Source organism: Hyla sarda, chromosome 1 (genome assembly GCF_029499605.1).
Source record: "Hyla sarda isolate aHylSar1 chromosome 1, aHylSar1.hap1, whole genome shotgun sequence".
NCBI classification, from domain to species: domain Eukaryota; kingdom Metazoa; phylum Chordata; class Amphibia; order Anura; family Hylidae; genus Hyla; species Hyla sarda.
The window spans coordinates 356287196-356309868 of record NC_079189.1 but is presented as its reverse complement, the minus strand read 5'-3'; the positions used below and the strand labels follow the sequence as shown (position 1 = coordinate 356309868).

Below are 22673 nucleotides of genomic sequence, written 5' to 3'. Positions count from 1 at the left end.
TATGGTTATTTGTTTGTGGGTTTTTAGATTTCTTTTGCCAGCGTATACCACAAGTCTATGAAATGCTTTTGGTAGTATCAAAGATCAGCAGATCATTTTACATTGCTCAGGTTTTATGTTGCTAATGCAAGTCTTTGGAATTATCTGGACTGCTGCTGTTGGTTTGGATGAGGATAGAAAGAAGTGGGTTTGGAAGTATGGCAAGGTCACATAAAATGCTTCAATGGGGCCAACAATCACATTGCAGATCTGTTTTATATATTTGGAATTTAGATGATAGCTATTTTCCACTTGGTTTCACAGTTTTTTATTGTGCGTATTGGCCCCAATTTTTTTTTCTTAAAACAATGACCCAGATAAGACTACTCAGAAAAAAATCTCATTATATGAAACAATAAAATCACTTTCTTTTAGTGTAATGTTTTATTCTGCAGGTACATTTACATATTCACATCAATACAGATGGTTCAGGCACTGCATTTGTCCATAGAGTATGTTTATAGTCTAGTTACTAACACCTAGATAAATCATTGTGTATGTGTAATACAAAACATGTTTTCTGTATGTTTTTGTCTACCAACACAACAAAGTAGGTACAGTAGAAGCATGCCAAAATGACTGAGGGAAAGTAAATTGGTTCAGAGAGATAAGCGCTTAGACAGTAAGTGAGTCAATATGTCACTTAGGCTTAAACACATTTGATGTAAGGTAGACTGATGCTCAGTAATAGCTCTTGACAGCAGTGCGTCCTTGTACAGTTTCACTGGTATAGACTATTTTTTTTGCATGTGTTTACAAGCTATATTTTCAATATTTCCATGCCTTTCCTGTTTTTCTTATGTTTCTTTCACTTTCCAGACTGCTCTATAAACAAATTTGACATGTTTATGTCCTGGATTTGTGTTTTCTTATATTGTTTGTTTAACAAGATAGTTTATGGCGTATTGCACGATCATACTTGTGCAATTCAGGCAGCGAAAGTGGCCTCTACCTAGAACATATGACTATTGTCCTCTGAACATAAAGGGGTATTCCAGGAAAACCTTTTTTTTATTTTTTATATCAACTGGCTCCAGAAAGTTAAACATATTTGTAAATTACTTCTATTAAAAAATCTTAATCCTTCCAGTAGTTAGTTGCTGAAGTTGAGTTGTTCTTTTCTGTCTGACCACAGTGCTCTGCTGACACCTCTGCTTGTCTCAGGAAATGTCCAGAGTAGGAGCAAATCCCCATAGCAAACCTCTAATGCTTCGAACAGTTCCTGCAGAGGTGTCAGCAGAGAGCACTGTGGTCAGAAAGAAAATAACTCAACTTCAGCAGCTGATAACTACTGGATGGATTAAGATTTGTTACTTACTTGTCACTAAGTTTTCTGCAGCTGTCAGTTATCCTTTTATCCTAGACTTGAAGTAATTTTTTTTTAGAAAGTCTTATTGGTTCTAATTCATTTGCATATTTGTATAGCTGCTTTCTTTTCTTCTGTCCACTGGAACCACTTGGGATCTCCAAAACGGGACCAGTCTTTTATCAGTGCATGCTTTTGCCCCACCTTCCGAGACTAACTGGTCTCACCAGTGACTGTCCTGATCTCTCCAGTGACTAAGGCTAGGTTCACACTGCGGAATCTCCGTATAGAAAATATTCCGAGTGTAGCCAGCGCCGATTGAATCAGTCATTGCTAGCACCGCACGGACACTGCAGTCTTTAATAGACTGCAATGTGTTCCACCAGTATTTTCACCTGAAGAATGAGCAACGCCATTCTTTATGCGTAAATTTTCAAGCAGATTTTCTGTTCACAAATTCCGCTTCAAAAATTCCAAAGTGTGAATTTGTGAACGGAAACCCATTCACTATACATTTTAGTAAGTGGAATTTCTGCCTTCAATTTCAAAGTGGAATTGCAGGCGGCAATTCCGTAGTGTGAACCTAGCCTAAGGAGGAACAATGCGGTGTCCTGTATTTCACTGAGCAACTTTTCACTGCCTAGATCAGTTTGTCTTGGAGGGTGGGGCTTAAACAAGCAGTGGTAACAGAGGAGCCCCATTCTGGAGATCCTGGGGGTCCCAGCGCCCTTAACCCCGGCAATCAGACAATCCCCTATCCTGTGGATAGGGGATCAGTTTTTCATAACTGCACTACACCTTACATTTTTTTCTAAAAACAAAACCACACCTGTTCTCATGTTGTGTGTGGTATTTCAACTTGGCTTCAGTCACTGTAGTGGTACAGAGCTGCAATACCACACACAACCTAAGGACAGGTGTGGTGCTGCTTTAAGAAGAAATCAGCTGTTTTTGTACCCCTGGATAACCCATTTTAACCCCTTAAGGATGCAGGAATTTTCATTTTTCACTTCTTCTCGCCTTCTAATAGCCATAACACTTTCAGTTTTCTTCCTACAGACCAATATGAGGGCTTGTTTTTTTGCACCATCAACTGTTCTTTGTAATGACAGCACTCATTTTACCACCAAATATACAGTAAAAAAAAATTGTTCTTGGGGCGAAATAAAAAAAAAAAAAAACTACAAATGTTGGAAGCTTTAGTTTCTATGCAATGTACTTTGCAGTAAAACACTTTATCTCTATTGTTTAGGGCTATACAATTAAAACAATACCAAATTTATATAGGTTTTATTTTGTTCTACTACTTTTAACCCCTTAAGGTCCGAGCCCATTTTTCACCTTAAAGGGGTATTCCAGGCAAAAACTTTTTTTTATAGATCAACTGGCTCTGGAAAGTTAAACAGATTTGTAAATTACTTCTATTAAAAAAATCTTAATCCTTCCAATAGTTATTAGCTTCTGAAGTTTTCTGTCTAACTGCTCAATGATGATGTCAAGACCCGGGAGCTGTGCATGATGGGAGAATATCCCTTGCATGATGGGAAAATATCCCCATAGGAGCTGGACAGCTCCCGGGACGTGAGTCATCAGAAAACAGCAACTCAACTTCTGAAGCTAATAACTTGGAAGGATTAAGATTTTTATATAGAAGTAATTTACAAATCTGTTTAACTTTCCAGAGCCAGTTGATATATAAAAAAAGTTTTTGCCTGGAATACCCTTTTAAGGACCCGGACATTTTTTGCACATCTGACCACTGTCACTTTAAACATTAATAACTCTGGGATGCTTTTACTTTTCATTCTGATTCCGAGATTGTTCTTTCGTGACATATTCTCCTTTATGTTAGTGGTAAATTTTCGTCGATACTTGCATCATTTCTTGTTAAAAACTTCACAAAATTTTCTAAATCTGAATTTTTCAGAGACCAGTTCAGTTTTGAAGTGGATTTGAGGGGTCTTCATATTAGAAATGCCCCACAAATGACCCCATTATAAAAAAAAACCCACATGGCATACTATTTTAGAAACTACACCCCTCAAAGGAACGTAAAAAGGGGTACAGTGAGCCTTAAAGGGGTATTCCAGGAAAAAACTTGGATGTTTAAATGAAATTATTGTTTTTTTAAAATTGTCACTGTCAGATATAAAAACTTTTGATATGTTATAAAGCATTGCAAAACAATATGTTTTGCAATTGCTTTCATCAGAAATTTTTTAGTATTTCATGGTGAAAAAGGCGAAAAGGTGAAGAGTAAGGCTGCAAAGCAGTGAGCAGAGCGAGACTGCACCCCCCCCCCCCCAATCAACCAATCAGTGTCTCGGCACAGTGACTCAGCACTTTAATCAGCTGTTCGGGACACAGAACTCTTCAAGCACACAATTCTTCACTACACCGGTCCTCGGTGGCGTCGCCAGGCAGCACATCCACAAAGGTACCTGTGCTGAGGGTCCGTAATGGGACATCACCCGCGGGTTGGCAGATTTTGCTGGATGGCGCCGTTGTGACTGTGACCTGCTAAAAATGGACCAGTGGTGCAGGTCTGTTTCCCTGCCAGGGTGCCTCCAGCTGTTGCAAAACTACAACTCCCAGCATGCTGGCTGGAAGTTGCAGTTTTGAAACAGCTGAAGGCACCCTGGCTGGGAAACAGTGCTCTCCATAACCTGTCACTCTCTGAAACTACAACTCCCATCGTGTCCTGACAGATATACAGGCTGTAAGGACATGTTAGGAGTTTTAGTTTTAGAGCGTCTGCAGAAAGACTGTGGAGGCATCATATAAAACTACAACTCCTTTCATGCTCTGACAGATATACAGGCTGTCAGGGCATGATAGGAGTTGTAATTTTAGAGCGGGTGCAGAGCAACTGTTTTTTTTTTTTTTTTGTTTTTTTTTTTAAAGGGATCATATAAAACTACAAATCCCATCATGCCCTGACAGATATACAGGCTGTCAGGACGTGATAGGAGTTGTAATTTTATATGATCCCTTTACCTACAGTCAATCTGCAGTCGCTCTAAAACTACAATTCTAACATGTCCTGACAGCCTGTATATCTGTCAGGGCATGATAGGAGTTTTAGTTTTTGTGTGACTGCAGATTGACTTTTTGTGGAGGGATCATATAAAACTACAACGCTTATCATGCCCTGACAGCCTGTATATCTGTCAGGGCACGATGGAAGTTGTAGTTTCAGGTGATCCATCCACAACCAGTCACTCTCCAGCTGCTACAAAACTACATCTTCTATCATGCCCTAACAGCCTTTATATCTGTCAGGGCACGATGAGAGTTGTAGTTTCAGAGAGTGACAGGTTAGAGCACTGTTTCCCAACCAGGGTGCCTCCAGCTGTTGCAATGCTACAACTCCCAGCATGCATGGGAGTCATAGTTTTGCAACAACTGAAGGCACACTGGTTGAGAAACACTGAGTTAGGAAACAGACAATGTTTCCCAACCAGTGTGCCTCCAGGTGTAGCAAATCTACAGCTCACAGCATGCCCAGACAGTCGAAGGGCATGTTGGGAGTTGTAGCTATGCAACAACTGGAGGAGAACAGTTTGGAGACCACTGTGTAGTGGTGTCCAAACTGTATCCCTTCAGATGTTGCAAAACTACAACTCCAAGCATGCCCAGACAGCCTGGGAATTGTAGTTTGGCAACTCCTAGAAGGCAGGAATGAACATCACTTACCACTGATCATCACTGCTGCCTCCACCGCCGCATGCTTTGTGCCGTTGGTCCCCCTCCGCAATCGCTGGTCCTCCCGTACTCTGACCCCCCCCCCCTGCTCTGCCCAGACATCCAGGGGCGGGCAGAGCAGGGATTTCAACTTTAACTCCCCTGCCCCCAACTGCCATTGGTCAGTCAGTCCTGACAGACTAATGGCAGAGGATAGGAGGAGATGGCACCCCTGCCACCTCGCTCCTATACTTCAGGATGGTCGCAGCTCATCCCTATAGAGACCCAATAAGCCCGGAATCGCTGCAAATTGCCGATCTGAATTGGCGTTGTCATGGGATGCCTGCTGAATGATTTCAGGCATCCCAGTCCGGTCCCTGATCGGTGGGGACCGGAAATACTCAGGGCGTACAGGTACGCCCTGAGTTCTTAAGGATCGGGGATGCAGAGGGTCATGCGCATTTTATTTTTTAAATATACAAAGTGTTTTTTTTTTAACGAATATGCCATTGACCGCTTTAATTAACCTTATATTTTTAGGTCATCTTCACATCAGAATTTCCGCTGCAGCAGAGTCCCGATGAATTCAACAGCAGAGTCACTGTGAAATCAGTAGGATTGTGCTGCGCTGTGCACACGGCGGAATTTCCGTGCCAGATGTTTTCGGCATGGAAATTTCATTATCTGTGTCAGCAGAAAGAATGAACACATTCATTCTTTCACCAGACTCCGCACAGAATGCAGAGCCGTTTCTGAGACTGCATATTCCTGTGCGGTCCTAGCATCGGCATGCCGGTGCCCGCAGTTTGCAGAATGTCCGCACAGAGATTCTCCGTGCGGACATTCTGTAGTGTGAACAAAGACTATTAGTTCTGATATTTAGTGACGCTTAGATACCACGTTTGTTTTTCTTTTACTTACTTTTTTTTTTTATAAAATAGGAAAAAGGGGGAGGGTGTTCTAAACTTTTATTAGGGAAGTGGATAATTTTTTTTTTCCCCTTTTTTCGCTATGCAGATTGCATATACTGTTCAATGCTGTGCTATAGCACTGCATTCATCAGTGTAATTGGCGCTCCATTGTTCTGGGCTGCTATGGCTTTCCGCAGCATTGGAGCACCAAATGGATGGCGAGGAGGCAGGTAAAGGCCTTCTCGCTGTCCTCTCAGCTGATCGGGACCCCACCCCCATCGTGGTGGTCCCAATCAACATCCCAAGTTATCCAGCACACATTTTTACTGCTTTTATACGCTGCAATCAACTTTGATTGCGGCATCTAAAGGGTTAATGCTGGACACAGACTATGTCCGGCATTAGCCGTGGGTTTTGGTGGCTGATAGCAACTGGGACTCGCTATGTATGAAGCGCTTACAGGACCTATGTGTATGTTCTGTGTCCTTAAATTGAACCTGCCACCAAATTTTACTCTATATTGGGACCCATAATAGAAAACTGGGTGTCTGCTGCCAAATCTTTAAAATTTTAGATGCCACAATCATCTTTAATTATGGTGTCTAAAGGGTTAATACCTGGCATCACAGTGATCGGTGATGTTCGGCATTAGCCACGGGGACCATCCTGCTATGACGCGCGGTCAGCTCCTGGGAGCGGGACATGTATATGTACGTCCTCCTTCCTTAAAGGGGTACTCTGCCCCTAGACATCTTATCCCCATCCAAAGTACAGTGGATAAGATGTATGATCGCGAGGAAGCTTGCTGCGTGCACCAGATGACAGGGGGTGCTGCAGGAGAGATCACAGGGGTTCCCCGCAGCGGGACCCCCGCGATCAGACCTATTCTCCCCTATCCTTTGGATTAGGGGGTAAGATGTCTGGGGGTGGAGTAGTCCTTTAAGAAGCTAACCTCCATTACATTTTGCCACTCCTTTATATAGGATAAAACTTTGTGACAGGTTCCCTTTAAGTGTTTAAGAAGCATCAGCAGCATACAGGGCATTTTAAAGCAGTAGGGAACAGCCTGAGCTGTCACTCCAACCATGGTGGGAAATCTAATACTTAGTTAGCTTAGGTGGTCTCTCTCTGACTCCATCTCATATCTATCCATTTCATATCTATTTATCCGATATCATTCTATCTTTATTCCTCCCTGTATATTCATACAGGTAGATAGCCCATATAAATGTTTTGCATGTTTTTCCTAATAGCTTTTAATTAAAAATATATAACTGGTCATAACTATACACATTTCAGATCCTTATTCCAGTCTAGTAATAGTGGAAAATGGGAACAAATATGGCAGTATTCCTCTTTACTGCACAGCAGCCTTGCCTTCCATCCTCTCTACATGAGGCCATGTGATGCCGGCTGATGGACAAGCTGGGAGTGTGCATAGAAAGCAGCTAGTCCCGTCTTCTATTCCTGATTTTTGTCTCTGTGCAGCAAGAGACTGAGACAAACAGCATAGAGCTGCGGTACTAGGCGTTATTTTTATCAGAAAGAGAACACCTAGGGCAGCAAGGATAGGGTTATAGTTCTTATATAAACATACATTTTTGAAAACAGAAATACATTACCCATTTTTATAACTCTTTATGCCCTGTCACATATGAAAAGTTTTCCCACATGACTTGCCATTTAAGTTAGTTTGTGGAGCTTAAAAAGACACCCCAAGAATAGTCCCATAGACTGTAAATGATATGAAGACCATTCAAAGTTATCTTGCTGTGGTTTTGCAATGAAGGATAACCTGGCTCAAAACCAATGTTTAAGTCATCGGTGTATGTCTAAAAAATGAGATTTATGGGAAATTCCTTTTAATAGCTACCCCAGGTATTGCTGTTATTTAATATCTACAAAGCTCATGCGGTAAGGCATGTTTATCTGTGTATATATTTAGGCAAAAATAAAAAATTACTAAACAACATTTTTCTTGAATAATATTGTTTTGATTTTTTTTTTTAACTTTGTTGATATATGTTCTCCTTTTTTTTTTTTCTTTATTTGGTATTGAGCTTATCATACTGATGACCCTCTTTTGCAAGTTAAGCATTTTGCTAATGTTCTGTGGTAGGCATCATACTGGGCAATTAACCAGGGCATCATCGCTGACTTTATGGCCAAATTCAATGGGCCATGTGGTAAGCAGTTAGGAGTAAAAAGGGCTGTTGGGAGCACAAAAGACATTTAAGGGAGAAGTTTAAAATGCTTCAGTGCAAGGTTAAGCAAAAAATAGGCTTTTGTTTGCTTTCTCAATCAAGATTTCATATGGTAGTGGCAGTGAAATTGCTGATGAAACTACACTACACTGACTTTGATACGATTTGATTTGAGCCATTGATCAAAGAAACATACAAGAAAAAGAAATGCAGTTAAATCTGCTATGAGCGATGCATCTCTATGTAACTACCTGGTGATTTGATTGAGCAATTAATGGCCTGCAAGTTAACCGATCCTTTGTGCCCGAAAGGAGTCATTGCAACATTTTACTAGCTTTCCATTTAATGACAATGTTAAGCTTATTGTCTGTTTTGTAAAACTGAATTTAATATATGTTTATAATTTTTTATTTTTTTTTCTAATTACAACTACCGTATTTTTCGCCCTATAGGACGCACCGGCATATAAGACGCACCAAATTTTGAAGGTGCAAAATCTAGAAAAAAAAAAGATTCTGAACCCAACAGTGATCTTCAACCTGCGGACCTCCAGATGTTGCAAAACTACAACTCCCAGCATGCCCGGACAGCCGTTGGCTGTCCGGGCATGCTGGGAGTTGTAGTTTTGCAATATCTGGAGGTCCGCAGGTTGAAGACCACTAGTATAGGAGGTAATACTCACGTGTCCCCGCCGCTCCGCTCCGGAGCCGTCACCGCTGCCCTGGATGTCGCTCCATCACTGTCGCCGCGTCCCCGACGCTCCGGACATCTTCTTACCCGGGATCCATGCTCTCCGTTGCCGCCATCACGTCGCTACGCGACGACGTGATGACGTCAAAGGAGAGCGCCGGCCATGCAGGGGATCCCGACACGGAGCAGACACCAAGGAGGCAGGTAAGGTCCCTCCCGGTGTCCTGTAAGCTGTTCGGGACGCCGCGATTTCACCGCGGCGGTCCCGAACAGCCCGACTGAGCAGCCGGGTTAGTGTCACTTTAGCTTCAGACGCGGTGGTCAGCTTTGATCGCCGCGTCTGAAGGGTTAATACAGGGCATCACCGCGATCGGTGATGTCCTGTATTAGCCGTGGGTCCCGGCCGTTGATGGCCGCAGGGACCGCCGCGATAGGTGTGTATAAGACGCACCAACTCCCCCCCCCCCCCAGTTTTGGGGAAGAAAGTGCATCTTATACGGCGAAAAATACGGTATATACTGAAATTGTAAAAGTCATTGATCAGTGTGAAATCTGCAAGATGGCTTAAACACAACAGACCGCATTATAGTAAGTGGCTCCAGCATGCAGTTAATGTGGCAGTGCTGTTATTTTTATTTTATTATAACAAAGCAGAACAACGTGTAAAATATAGTGTTGGTGTGAGTCTAACCTAAAATGTTTTATTACACATTTGAATTCTTTTTCCATCAATTACTGTAAATCTTCCAGATGCAGGGGTAGAAAAGCACACAATGATGCTCCCTGCTCTATGCTTCACTATTGCGATTAGGTGTCGGTATGCAGTGTTTTCTTTTCTTAGCGGCTTCCTTCATAAACACTAGTAACTGTAGTGTTTTTATGAATAGTGGACACACAAATTTGTGTAACTGAAACAATAGACAGTTTGTGCAACTGAACTGATATGTGCACATGTCTTTTGCAGACCTGTATCATTATGTAACACATCACGTGCATCAGAGATAGGTCACACTAAAACACATGACTCGCGTATCTTGAAAAATGGAAAATTCTTCGGACTTTATTTTCTTAATTCATATTGCACAATGGTTAGTCTCACAGGACTTTTCTTTAGTTATAAACCATGGAAAACAGCAGCATTTTCAGTATGTTTATCAGTCTTATTCATGCGCATTGACTGCTGGGAACGTGAACTTCTAAAAAGAACCTAAACAGGTGCTCTTAATAAGCCAAATCTTACTATGTGAACTTGCACATTATATTCATAATTATTTTCCTTGCTAAAAAGGACCTGTTAGAGCCTATAAAAATGCATTAAAATTACAGTGCTCATTTATACCTTTCAGTACTAAAGTTTCAAGTTCTGTAATCCAAAACGTCTCGCGCTGAAGCAGGCCTTTTCGATTCAGGTATCCCTTTAGAATTCTAGCTGTAACTTTTTCTTAATAACAAAAAGGACCTAAAAAAAGCTGGGAATCTGGTTGCTATGGGCAACTGCTCCACTGTTCCTCTGCACAAGCATTAATAAATCTCCCCATGCGTGCCTTTATTTATTTACCCACACCTACATTCTCATCCACTCATTAGCCAATTAACTTGGGGAAGTCAATAATAAAAAAAAATTCTCCCTGTACTAAGAATATTTAATCAATTTGGTAAATGAGATATACACCAAAGTGTGGTTTGAAAGAGGGTCTTTTGGGGAAATTTTTTTTTTTTTTAAAAAGGCACCTCCGTTGTTATTACAACATAATTTTAATATGTTCTACAACTTTGGCTATTTTTGTAATTTATTTTTTATTTGTTTATTTTTTTTTTACTATAACCTCTTAAGGTCGAGCGCCGTAAATGTATGGTGCTGCTAAGAGTGAGTTAGCGCATAGCGCCGTACATTTACAGCACTGCGTCCCATGATCACCGCGTCTCGGGACGCTGTGATAGGGCCAGGTGGCTGCTGTTATCTAACAGTAGCCATCCCGCAATAACCCCACCGGCGAATAATGGTACACCCCTTGTCTTTATTCGCCGGTCATATTCGCACGGTATCGAACACCACCAATCACGCTGATGCAGCAGGCCTGAGGTGGCAGGGGAAGAAAAGACTGGTGGACTCACAGTCAGCGGCTGGCACTCGGCGGCGGGGGCGAGAGGATCCAGGCAGCAGCAGGAGGTGCATCCTGTGCTTCATGCTGTTGCTGTTGCGAATAGTCAAAAGGCATGCTGGGTGTTGTACCTTGCTTCCTGGGGTCTCATCACCGAATGACTGCTCAGTGCCTGAGATCCAGGCATGAGTAGTCAAGCGGAAGAATCATCGATCAATGGTTTTCTATGAGAAACCATTGATCAACGTAAAAGATCAGTGTGTGCAGTGTTATAGCCCCCTATGGGAGCTATAACACTGCAAAAAAAATAGAGTGAAAACAAAAAGTGAATAAAGATCATTTAACCCCTTCCCTAATACAAGTTTGAATCACCCCACTTTTCCCATAAAAAAAAAAAAGTGTAAATAAAAATAAACATATGTGGTATCACCGTGTGCGGAAATGTCCGAATTATAAAAATATATCGTTAATTTAACCGCACGGTCAATGGCGTACACACAAAATAAATTCCAAAGTCCAAAAGTGTATTTTTGGTCACTTTTTATATCATGAAAAAATGGTACCGCTAAAAACTTCAGATCACGGTGCAAAAAATGAGCCCTCATAACGCCAAGTTATAGAGGTCAGAAAATAACAATTTTAAACATATAAATTTTCCTGCATGTAGTTATGATTTTTTCCAGAAATATGACAAAATCAAACCTACATAAGTAGGGTATCATTTTAATTGTATGGACCTACAGAATAAAGAGAAGGTGTCATTTTTACCAAAAAATGTACTGTGTAGAAACGGAAGCACCCAAAATTAACAAAATGGCATATTTGTTTTCAATTTTGTCTCACAATGATTTTTTTTCGTTTTCGCCATACATTTTTGGGTAAAATGACTGAAGTCATTACAAAGTAGAATTGGTGGCACAAAAAAAGCCATCATATGGATTTTTAGGTTCAAAATTTAAAGAGTTATGATTTTTTTTTAAAGGTAAGGAGGAAAAAGTGAAAATGCAAAAACGAAAAAAAAAAAAAATGGGCTGAGTCCTTAAGGGGTTAAGGCGGTGGTTTAGGCACAGATATTAAATTCCTTCGAAGTTACAAAATGGGTTCCTATTTTAAACAATGTCATTTGATGCACACAAGGGGCAATAGGATGCAAACCAAAGAGAAGGCATCACCTTTCTAAACTGACCCGTTTTTTTATTCCTTATATGAATTTGAAATGATGGCAAATATCGCTGGAGTTGCAGTGCTGCCTCCACAAGTTTAAATCCCAGAAAAGTAATATGAGTTTTTGCTGCTGGTAGGGTTTAGATAAGCTTTCATCTCTCACATATTCACTGTCAGCTCAATCTGATCCAGGCTTTAGACTTGATAACAATATAGTTAGCTCCTCCATTTTTCCCTGTCTGCAGTGGCTTGAAGCATGGAAAAGATTGCATGATTCCTTTCACTGGCCTTTTAATGACCTTTAAGTTAATGTGACGCAGCTGTTTATATAATGAACACAGACGTCTTAACCACTTCTTGTACACTAGTATGTAAAACAATGTTTACACTTGTGTCAAATATAGCGCAGTATTCTGTTTTTCATGTATTAGGCTCATGTAGGCAACGTTTTCTATAAACTGCACGATAGGAGCACAAGCTGCAGTTGGTAAGTATTCGCCAGACTCTGCATTGCGCTACCCTGTTATAGAGTTTTCTGTGTGGGTAGCAGCAATGGGCTAATTATGTCTTATGGGTTCTCTTGTATTAATTTCTTATGTATTCAGTTTTCCTATCGACAACATTTTTTCTACCCCACGTCATTTTAAAGTTTGGTCTTGCTTCTTGAACTTTTTGTAGTTTTTTTTTTCCCTTTCTGGAACTTTTCCATTTTTGCCACCTTGCATAAGAAATAAAGTGACTTAAGATCAAGATTTATTATTAATATTGTGAAGATAGCCAACTTTTATTGCTCATATACACAGTTGTCCCTCAACCTACAATATTATTTGGTTCCGGTAAGACCATTGTATGTTGAAACCATTGTTCAAAGTCCTTAAAGGGTACTCCGGTGGTCAACGTGTTTTTCCGTTTTTGACTTACCCTATTTGTTTTGTTTCATTTCTATTCTTGTTGTTTAGCCTACTCTATTTCCGTTCTTTGTTGTCTTTTTATCCCCCACTTTGTTTTCCTATCTTTGCTTCAATTTCCTGTTTCTTGCTGTGCTGAAAACTACAAATCCCAGCATGCCTCATGCCTTACTGGTTTGGGACAGCTCCTTTTTTTGTTTGTTTGTTTTTTCCGCCCTTTACCACCCTACTATTTTCCCGGGTCAGCCCCCTTATACACAGCACACTAATATAATTAGCCTTGGTTGGGATACACTGTCATACACACACAAAAGGGACTACAACTCCCAGCATGTGTCATTCAGGAGTCTTCAGTCTGTGGTATAACACCAGCATGCTGCCTCTGTAGCCTCCTGGGGGTTGTAGTTCGCCACACCTCTATAGGGCATACACCAGTGTTTCCCAACCAGGGTGCCTCCAGGTGTTGCAAAACTACAACTCCCAGCATGCCTTGACAGCCTTTGAGCATGCTAGGAGTTGTAGTTTTGCAACAGCTGGAGGCACACAGGTTGGGAAACACTGGTGTAACATGATGTGTATGCTGAATAGGCTAGAACAGTGTTTCCCAACCAGTGTGCCTCCAGCTGTTGCAAACCTGCAACTCCCAGCATGCCCAAAGTCTGTCAGGGCATGCTGGGAGTTGTAGTTTTGCAACAGCTGGAGGCACACTGGTTTGTAAACACTAGCATACACACACACAACAGGGACTACAACTCCCAGCATGTGTCATTCAGGAGTCCCCCCCCTCCCCCCCCTTCACATATAGGGGGAGATTTATCAAAACCTGTGCAGAGAGAAACTTGCCCAGTTGCCCATAGCAACCAATCAGCTTGCTGCTTTCATTTTTATGAAGGCCTGTGAAAAATTAAAGAAGCGATCTGATTGGTTGCTATGGGCAACTGGGCAAGTTTTCCTCTGCACAGGTTTTGAAAAATCTCCCCCATAGAGATCATTCCCAGTATGAGATTTATTCCCCTGCAGTCAATACTTCCCCAGCCAGTGCACCTTCTCATCCTCCCCTTCAGATAACACTTCTCTTCTCTGTGAGGTCCTTCTCCTGTGCAGACCTGTGTCCTTAGAATACAGAGCAGTGCACTGATCCCTTCCTGCCACCGGTGCCTTGCAGGATTGCTTGGTACAGCAGCAGCCAGACGGTAGCTATAGTAAGCAATTTTTCACATGTCTGAAGCAGAAATATCAAGTAGCCTGGCAGCGGCTTAGTAAGTCCCGCATGGCACCTCATCACTTAGGGTAGTAGCTGTTTAAAGCAGCCCAGCAGAAGCTGTACTATGTAGCTCTGCAGAGTGGCTGCTTCAATCATTCATCCTTGCTGGCAGGAGTATTAAAGGGGTACTCCGGACCTAGACATCTTATCCCCTATCAAAAGGATAGGGGATAAGATGTCAGATTGCCGCGGTCCTGCTGCTGGGGACCCCTGGGATCGCTACTGTGGCACCCTGCTGTCTTTACTGCACAGAGCGAGTTTGCTCTGTGCGTATGACGGGCGATACAGGGGACGGAGCAGCGTGACGTCATGGCTCCGCCCCTCGTGACATCACGCCTGCCCCCTTAATACAAGGCTATGGCAGGGGTGTGACGACCGCCACGCCCCCTCCCATAGACTTGTATTGAGGGGGTGGCCCGTGATGTCACGAGGGGCGGGTCCATGACGTAAGGATGCTCTGGCCCCTGTACTTGCTGTCATTACGTGCAGAGCGAACTCGCTCTGTGCAGTAATGACAGCAGGGTGCCGCAGCAGCAATCCCGGGGGTCCCCAGCAGCGGGACCGCGGCGATCTGACATCTTATCCCCTATCCTTTGGATAGGGGATAAGAGGTCTAGGGGCGAAGTACCCCTTTAAGCAGCCTGGCTTTCTTCAACTTATGATGGCTTCTAAGAAGCTGTCGTAAATTAAATCCAGCATATGTTGGGGCCATTGTATGTTGAGAGACCAGTGTACAGTTTAAATGGGCACTGTCATGAAATCTAAAAATTGATATGTTGTAGTACTTTAGTACTACAACATATCTCTAATATACTTTAATTAAAAAAAGTGATTTTAAACAAGTTTAAAATCCCTTTTAAATTCGGCCACTAGGGGTCGCCCTCCTAGTGGCCGAATGCATTCTGCAGTGACGTCACTACTGGATTTCGACTCATTTCAGCCTGGCAATGAGTCGAAATCCAGTCACTGCGGTGCTCGCTCGCGCCTGTCAATCAGACAGGCGAGAGCGAGCACGCTGATAGCTGGGGCTGCGCGCATTGGCCAGCTCCACTGGCCTCGCGCGCGGCCCCGCCCGCCCGCCCGCCCCCGTTACCCTGTCCGGAGGCCGTTACCCTGTCCGGAGGCAGCTCATTGATCCTCCGGTAAGTCTTCACCACTGGAGGAATGGGGTGGGGGAAGCGGGGTTCGGGGGAGCGCCGCCGCTCAGCACTAGAGGTATGGGGGTGGGGAGTGGGGTTCGGGAGAGCGCCGCCGCTGCTGCTGCTGCTCCCGAAGTAGCACTGCTGTGCTAATAAAGTTATTGTTTTCACCACAGGGTGCCTCCAGCTGTTTCACCACTACAACTCCCAGAATGCCCTGCCAGCCAGTAGATGTCAGGGCAAGCTGGGAGTTGTAGTGGTGAAACAGCTGGAGGCACCCTGTATAGTGAGCTAAGGGCCGTCCCCAGCAGGCATCAGTGACGTGGTGCCTGCTGGGGAAGTCTGCTTGGTAGTGAGCACACTACCAGGCAGACAAAAAGGGATTTTAATATAGTAAAAAAAAAATGTAAAGGGAGGGGGTTAGGGAGAGATGGGCAATAGGCAGGGACAGAAAGAAAGAAAAAATGGATAGTGGGAGCTACCCTTTAAATGATACCTGAGCAGAGTGATTATTTCAATGATCAGTTATCATGACCCTTTTGTGCCTACTGGTAATGTATTTATGATTTGTTATAATGTAATTTTTTGAAGCATAGATGGCTCAGCTCTTTGACAGTCAGTTAGGATATCAAAGAGTTGTCTTCCAACCTCTAAAGAACTATCATGGAATACTTATTATACTTTTTGAGCCACATATCACATTTCAGTAGAAAAATCCCCACAAAAATTTAAAGAAAGGAAGCGGGAAACGCAATGTGCGAACAAAGCCTCAAGGGGACATGCATAATTTTATATCCTGATCGCATAGAGATAACTGCTTACAGATGGAGGGGAGAGGGGTCTAGAAGCTAACAAGGGCAAACTAATAGGCAATGATGTCATTCTGTAGTTTATAGGAAATCAGCTGACCCAGGACTTACTACTTCCTCTGTTACATTCAGCACTGATTTTCTGAGGGTCAGACTTGTAGTCACGTGAGCCACTTACAGTAAATGAAACACATGGATGCAGCTATGCTGCAATAAAATGGATGGCACTGTAGTACTGAGTAATGGTGAGTGTGCATGATATTGGCACAAAAAACAATATGGAAGTGTTACATTTCTTGTTCAGTTTTATAATTCAAACTGCCTTGTAAGAATTCTGCAGAAAATATAAAGATTAAACTCCAGCTAATGTTTAATCTTTGACCAAAACTGACCATATACTTTCATAACTGACCATATACTTTCATCTTTCTTCCAACCTCCCCACACACATGAATGTTTAGCATGGCCAAACATTCATGTTTCCTCTATGGGGAGAAAAGGTGTAAGCTGTAGCCAGGCAGCTCTGATGGCGGCTTCTCTTTTCCAGAACAGTAAGGGTAGGGTGGTAAAAACCCAACACGCCAGACCCTTTTTTCTACAAACATCCTTTGTAAGTGAAGAGTTGGGAGGTCACTAAATGCTTTAGACAGTCTGCTAAAACAGCCTAATATGTGGGACCTGGACAACTTTACACAAAAGTGGAACGGCACCTTAAAGAGGCAATGAATTTGTCAATAGTTGGCGTTTGAACAATCTTTTTTTGTATTACAAGGGAGAGGAGGAAGGCACCTAGGACACATACAGAAGATGTATCCATATATAACTACGTTATAAGACAAAGTAGGATCAAAGGAAAGGAGGCGATTGAGAGAGCTGGATTACTTATTTTACTTTTATTTTAGTTAAGTGTTCCTTTAGTCCAGTCACATTATTACTAAATTTGTTACACTAAATAATCTAAATAAAAGGAGTTATTTTGAAAACCTTGTAATGCTTTATTTATGTTTGTTTCAATATTTTTTTTTCTTGATATCCTTAAAATAGGCAAGCATTGTTATGAACTTTCTACATCTTTACTTACTTTAATTTGTGTGAGAAGGGTTTTATGAAGTTGTTTGTACCACGCACTCATGATGTGACCTTGTGAAAAGATATTCTGGGAAATGGATGGATAGAATGTAAATACACATAAATGAAACATACTGATTGTTTTCTTTCTATGTGCCCTGGTTATTAATGAATCTAAGGTTAGTCACACACCAGCAAACAGAGCCAAGAATAACCTTGTCCTTCACTTTTCAAGGTCATTTAACAAATATTCACAAACCTTTTAGCAAAACTGTCGTGATTTTGAAATTCATACAGTAGAGGCATTGTGGTGCAGGTGTTGTGTGATTTATCATCAGTAGAAGAGGTATTAAAAAAAGAACATACATTTTATCAAGCAAAAAAGTTATTTATGGCAGTCAGCATTTGGCAGTGCCCATCATAAAATGTTTGTCTGCTGGGCATATAATTGTATGTTCCGTTGAACAAGAAACTTGTGTTTTTTTTTTTTTTTTTTTTGTTCTTCAGAAAATGATCAATATCTCTAAATGTGTTATAAAGAGTTCTGTAGTGTCAGCTTACAAATTCAGTAATGTTACATTTTTATTTTCATGAATTGTTCTATGAATCTTGTACTTTTTCTTTAGATCAGCAAATATTGCCTTGGAACTTTACAATTGTCAACAATGTGCCAAAATAAGGAATTTGAAAAGGGTTATCTAGTGTTTTATGTAAACTAATTTGGTGCTTTGCTGTGATAACCCCCAACCCCATACTTACCCATACCCCATAGCTACGGTCGAGATGCACGACCTGCCAGTTCAGCCAATCAGTGGGGCCAAGATGGACATCACTGTGGCCAGAACTCTCATCCACCCAGCACCATGTTAGCTTTAGCTATAAAACACTAGATAACCCTTATAAAGCATTATGCATACAACCATATTACAGCTCCATTTTGTATGGAACCGGAACACGGCAAACATTCAGGTTGATGATACCTCTACCATAATACCTTGTGTCTCTCTATGAAAGCTGTTGGATTCTGTAGTAACGAGAAATTGTGTTATTACATGTTTAGAAAATATAGTTCTTCAGGCTATGTGGCTCAGTGGTAGGATTTTACTTTTTTTTTTTCTTCTCATGCATACACTTTATTTACTTGGCGGCAAGTCACATGATTGGGAGGAAATATTGATTTTGACTGCTGCTTGGTCAGTGGTCCTGTCCACTATATATAATAGCCATATATCATCTCCTAAAAACACCCTCCAATATGATGGACTAAGAAATCTGCATGGCACCTAAGGCTGGCCAAATTATTTGGAGCTTCTATAAAGTGTTTAGTCACTGATCACTCCAGTGAAACAGACTTGTTCTGTGGAAGGCCTCTCTGTTCTATTTGGAGCCCAGATCATCTCTTTTATGAAAAATATGTTTTAATGTGTTTAGGCTTACTGACTGAAAGAGTCATAATCTTTGGGGCATCAGACTTTTCTCTTGAAGGTTTGTGAATATTTGTTAAATGACCTTGAAAAGTGAAGGACAAGGTTATTCTTGGCTCTGTTTGCTGGTGTGTGACTAACCTTAGATTCATTAATAATCAGGGCACATAGAAAGAAAACAATCAGTATGTTTCAAGAGAACAATACACTTTTTGTTACCCATACAGGGTGCCTACAGGTGACCCATTGCATTAAAATATGCTGCACAGAGTACATTTATATGTTCGAGGTGTGCCGCCTATAACAGTTTTCTTTGGGGTAACTATAGCAATAATGTTGCAAAGCCATGTCCTAGCGCTTCGGGAAAAAACCTTACAATTCTTTGAACAATACACACAGAAGCAGCGGAGTCGGCACTACTGTCACCTCGGTTTTATATGCCTTCAATAGGAGGGGTGGATAAGCTGTGTAATCTCAGACTGATAGATCCAATAACAGCGGTGCTCCGTCATCAGCAATAGCAAGTCTGAACAGTTACATAGTTACATAGTTAGTATGGTTGAAAAAAGACATACGTCCATCAAGTCCAACCAGGGAATTGAAGGGAAGGGTGTAAGGGGATAAGGGAAAGGGATGTAGTTTTATAATTCTGCATAAGCATTAATGTTATTTTGTTCCAGGAATGTATCTAACCCTGTTTTAAAGCTGTTAATTGTTCCTGCTGTGACCAGTTCCTGAGGTAGACCGTTCCATAAATTCACAGTCCTCACGGTAAAGAAGGCGTGTCGCCCCTTTAGACTAAACCTTTTCTTCTCCAGACGGAGGGAGTGCCCCCTCGTCCTTTGGGGGGGTTTAACCTGGAACAGTTCTTCACCATATTTTTTGTATGGGCCATTAATATACTTATATACGTTTATCATATCCCCCCTTGAACGTCTCTTCTCAAGACTTAACAATTGTAACTCCTTTAATCGCTCCTCATAGCTAAGATGTTCCATGCCCCATATTAGTTTAGTCGCGCGTCTCTGGAGCCTTTCCAACTCCGCAGTGTCCCTTTTATGAACAGGCGACCAAAACTGAACAGCATATTCCAGGTGAGGCCGTACCAATGCTTTATAAAGGGGGAGTATTATGTCCCTGTCCCTTGAGTCCATGCCTCTTTTGATACATGACAATATCCTGCCGGCTTTGGAAGCAGCAGCCTGACATTGCATGCTATTCTGTAGTCTGTGATCTACAAGTACACCCAGATCCTTCTCTACCAGTGACTCTGCCAGTTTAATCCCCCCTAAGACATACGACGCATGCAGGTTATTAGTACCCAGATGCATAACTTTACATTTATCCACATTGAACCTCATTTGCCAAGTGGATGCCCAGACACTTAATCTATCCAAGTCATCTTGTAACCTATACACATCCTCTATAGACTGTACTGTGCTACAAAGCTTGGTGTCATCTGCAAAGATAGAAACAGAGCTGTTAATACCATCCTCTATATCATTGATAAATAAATTAAACAACAGCGGGCCCAGTACTGAACCTTGGGGTACACCACTAATAACTGGGGACCAATCAGAGTACGAATCATTGACCACCACTCTCTGGGTACGATCCATGAGCCAGTGTTCAATCCAGTTACAAACTAAAGTTTCCAAGCCCAAGGACCTTAACTTACCTGTCAGATGTCTGTGAGGGACAGTATCAAACGCTTTGGCAAAATCCAGAAACACTATATCCACAGCCATTCCTCTGTCAAGGCTTCTACTCACCTCTTCATAAAAGCAAATTAGATTGGTTTGACAACTTCTATCCTTAGTAAACCCATGCTGGCTATCACTTATAATACAATTATCCTCTATGTATTCCTCTATGTAATCCCTTATAAGTCCTTCAAACAATTTACCCACAATGCATGTTAGACTTACCGGTCTATAATTGCCTGGCGAAGACCTAGAGCCCTTCTTGAAGATTGGTACCACATTCGCCTTGCGCCAGTCCCTTGGCACAATACCAGACACCAGAGAATCTCTAAATATCATGAACAAGGGTACAGATATTACTGAACTTACCTCTCTAAGAACTCTTGGGTGTAGTCCATCCGGCCCTGGAGATTTGCTTACATTTACTTAACTTACCTTGTACCATCTCTACATTAAGCCAGTTCAGTACATTATATGATGTGTTACCAGCACTGACCTGGCCAATGTCAGCTCCTTCTTCCATAGTATATACCGAACTAAAGAACCCATTCAGTAGCTCCGCCTTCTCTTAATCGCCTGTGACAACCTCCCCATTATCATTATTAAGGGGTCCTACATGCTCTGTCCTTGGTTTTTTTTTTTGTATTTATATATCTAAAAAAATATTTAGGATTATTTTTGCTTTCTTTGGCCACCTGTCTCTCATTTTGAATTTTTGCTGTTTTTATTACATTTTTACAGATTTTATTATGCTCCTTGTACTGTTTAAATGTTATAGCTGACCCATCAGATTTTAATTTTTTGAAGGCTATTTTTTTGTTGTTTATTGCTCTTTTAACCTCATTTGTCAGCCATGTAGGATTTAGTTTTAATCGTTTATATTTGTTCCCCTTTGGTATATATTTAGCTGTATAGTTATTTAGAGTTGATTTAAAGATGTCCCATTTACCTTCTGTATCCGTATTTGAGAACACCTCCCCCCAGTCTATGCCCTGTAGTGCAGCTCTCAGCCCAGGGAAGTTTGCCTTTTTAAAGTTATATGTTTTTGCCTTCCCCGCCTGTCTTTGTTTTCTACATTTTAAGTCAAAAGTAACTATATTGTGGTCGCTATTACCAAGGTTTTCCCTCACAGTTACATTACTAACCAGCTCTGCGTTGTTGGAAATGATCAGATCCAACAAGGCATCACTTCTTGTTGGGTCCTCCACAAACTGGCCCATAAAATTATCCTGCAATAAATTTAGGAATTTTCTCCCCTTTGTAGTTTTAGCCAGCCCCCGGCCCCAATCTATATCTGGATAGTTAAAATCTCCCATTATTACCACTGTACCTGCCCGGGCGGCCCTCTCTATTTGTTTATACAGCCGACCTTCTATCTCTTCAGTGATATTAGGGGGTCTGTAGATTACACTAAATATTATTTTTTCAGTATTTCCCTCCTTTTGTAATTCTACCCACAGTGATTCCACATCCTCAGACTCATCGCACACTATGGGATCGTTCACACTGACTTTCATACCACTTCTTACATACAGACAGACTCCACCACCTTTTCTGTTCATTCTATCCTTGCGAAACAATGTAAACCCCTGCAGATTGACAGCCCAGTCATGCGAGGAGTCCAGCCATGTCTTAGTGACCCCAACTATATCAATATGTTCCTCCAGTATCAAGGCCTCAAGCTCCCCCATTTTATTTGCAAGGCTTCTGGCATTTGTGAACATACACTTTACATTTCCATAAAGTTTTACACATATAGTCTCACTAATGGGATTTTCATATGAAAGCAAGAATCCAACAACACTCGCAACATGGATGCAAATTCACATTTATTAACTCACATAGGTTGGTAGGATACATATACAGAGAGGGAGTAGACAGATCGGAATTCCGTCCATTTCGCGGCAGGCAGCCGCTTCTACTGGTTCTTCGGGGAACCAGTAGAAGCAGCTGCCCACCACGAAACTGATGTCGTTGCGAATGCCGTTGGATTCTTGCTCTTATATGAACTATTCTTTGAACAATATCTACAAGTCTATGTATTGTAAAGTCTGTGTTGACTGAAGTTTTTGGGATCAGTGACATTTTATTCATTGCAGTAGGAAGGAACAACTCTGTAGGGTGGCTGTCTGTGTGAACTCAGGGAAAAGAGCAATGTGTGTTTACTAGGACCTGGCAGACACCATATGGGACGCAGCTCGGCCAGACACACACAATTTTTTGCCTAAAACCACAGCCACCCACACTACAGAATTACT

The 22673-nt window shown here is 41.7% G+C and overlaps 1 protein-coding gene across 3 annotated transcripts in view; it reads left to right on the top strand.

Annotated features, from left to right (window-relative positions):
- Window positions 1–22673, top strand: part of KDM4C (lysine demethylase 4C) — a 459478-nt gene that overhangs the window by 169176 nt on the left and 267629 nt on the right. The gene's annotated exons all lie outside the window — the stretch shown is intronic.